At 32.9% G+C, this 2,138-nt stretch overlaps 1 non-coding gene across 1 annotated transcript; it reads right to left on the bottom strand.

The window, feature by feature from the left end:
* Positions 1-1,259: 1,259 nt before the first annotated feature.
* Positions 1,260-1,392, bottom strand: LOC118586470. The gene has a single exon (XR_004945354.1). It is a non-coding gene; the product is annotated as a small nucleolar RNA SNORA84 (small nucleolar RNA).
* Positions 1,393-2,138: the final 746 nt, after the last annotated feature.

Here is a 2,138-nt window from a genome sequence, read left to right as displayed (position 1 = left end):
CATTTCTCAATTATTCTAAACAGTTTCTAATAATTGCTTTCAAGGACTAGAACTTTATATTACATTTTTAAATGAGCTGTATAGGTACAATACCTTAAACAAAATTAGAAACATATATACATTATGTTATAATAAAAATAATCTTAAGTTTATGTCAATATACAACAATCCATACTAATGTAAAATATTTGAGACTAATAGTTGCTTTTTAGTTGATTGAGTAATCTACCCTTTTATCCTATCATTCCTATATCCCCCATTTTCTTTCTTTTTATCCCACATGCTTATTTTTTAATATCAAATAAAAGAGAAAGACAGATGAGAAAATAAAGAGAAAGAAAGAAATCCCTTAATCTTATTTCCTTTGTTTTAGCTTCCTCACTGACCATGACCAATTACAACTTTCAAATAACGCCCCCTAAACAATGATAAATATTCTTCATGTCTGAATCTAAGCTTTTCAGGAGGTCTCCCCCATTCAAATATGGTATTTATTAATTTATTAATTTTGAAGAAATCCATAGTTTTTCATTTCCTGATGGAAAAAGGCATGACCTCTCTCCTAATGCAGCACACTCCCTGGCTTCTGTTCTGAATTTAAGATGTTCTTAAAATATATTGGATGATTTGATTTAGTAGTTTCTTTTTTCTACTATCCAATATCTCTCAGCAATTGTTGGCTTTTGTTCATTAGCAGTTAAAAAATTAAAGCTAATAAAGCACTATGTAGGATCCAGATACCTTGTGTTGGTGATATTTCCCAACTTTATCTCATTTGTTCTTTTTATATTACTTTACTCTCTCTTTTTTTACACTTAAAATTTATTTTATTACATTTATATGTGTGTGCGTGCACACGTGCACATGCATTATACACTAATGCATACTAAATGTGGAGATTAGAGGACAGCTTGTAGGACTCAGTTCCTCCTTCCACCATGTGGAATCTCAGGAATCAAACTCAGGTCATAAGGCTTTGTGGCAAGTGCCTTTACCCACTGAGCCATCTTACTGGCCCTAGAAAAAATGCACCTTAGCTGGAAATCAACATTCAAAAACAAACAGAATTTTTTTCAGAGCTAGAAGAACTAATACTTCTTATCCCCATTCTTTGTCCAATGTTAGATGTTTTTCTAATTGTAACATTCTAATATATGTCTTTATTATGAATTTATATATATATACGTATATATATAATATAGACATAAACATATACTCATGTACATAAGTTTTGGTTTTTATCCTTTTTTGTTTTTAAATAATGTACTAATGACTGGACTATGGCAGCTGCTGAGAAGAAACAGCTTCCATGCATAAATCACAGGGTTTCTCTGGCCCATTGTATCCACTAGAAAGCTGTACCTATACAACAGCCTCCAGCTACCACAGGGTGACTTTACTCTCTCTTTAAACACTTTATTGTTTTAAAACTGTTTTTTCCTATAACTTTTTATACTCATTTTCTTCTTTATTTTTATTCAGCACCTAAACACAGTTTCAAGCATACTGTACCTGTTCAGAGATTTTTTTTTTGTCTATGAAGACCTGACTTTCTGTGTGCTGTGGCTCTGGAAAAATGTTGCGAAAGAGTTGCAAAGCCCTTCTGAGCATCCGCAGAATCCTTCTGATGCTCTGTTAAGCACACGGCACTGGTGGCGCCAAGCCTCACTCATGTCTACTACATTTACCCACCCCAGCTTACTTTCAGCACTCAGGGTTTTCCTGTCTGCATTAGATGATTAAAACATCTCACTGCTTGTGGGGCTGCCCCTTGGAATAACCCTGTAAACTCAAGCTACAAATCCTCTCTGATGAAAATTCTTCAAACTCAATGCACAAACATAAGTATCAAGCTTTGAAACTACATTAGGGGCTTAACAGCTCTTTTTAAATTAATTCATATCTGCAGAAAGATAGCTAAGAAGATATTTTAGGTGGCTGATACTCCTATCAGTTAATATTGATGAGAGTATCATTGATAGAGAATTATGACTAAAATTAATAGTTGCCTTAAAATGTTAAATAATTATTTGATGGAACACATTAAATTGAAATTAAAATGACTCTTTTGTGCAGTGAAATTTATTCTTGCAGGAAATAATACTGATGAAGGAACAGCTTTTCCCAATTCATGGAAA

The sequence above is a fragment of the Onychomys torridus genome, chromosome 6, assembly GCF_903995425.1.
Source record: "Onychomys torridus chromosome 6, mOncTor1.1, whole genome shotgun sequence".
NCBI classification, from domain to species: domain Eukaryota; kingdom Metazoa; phylum Chordata; class Mammalia; order Rodentia; family Cricetidae; genus Onychomys; species Onychomys torridus.
The sequence above is the reverse complement of the archived record's forward strand: the minus strand, read 5'-3'. Positions and strand labels throughout refer to the sequence as shown.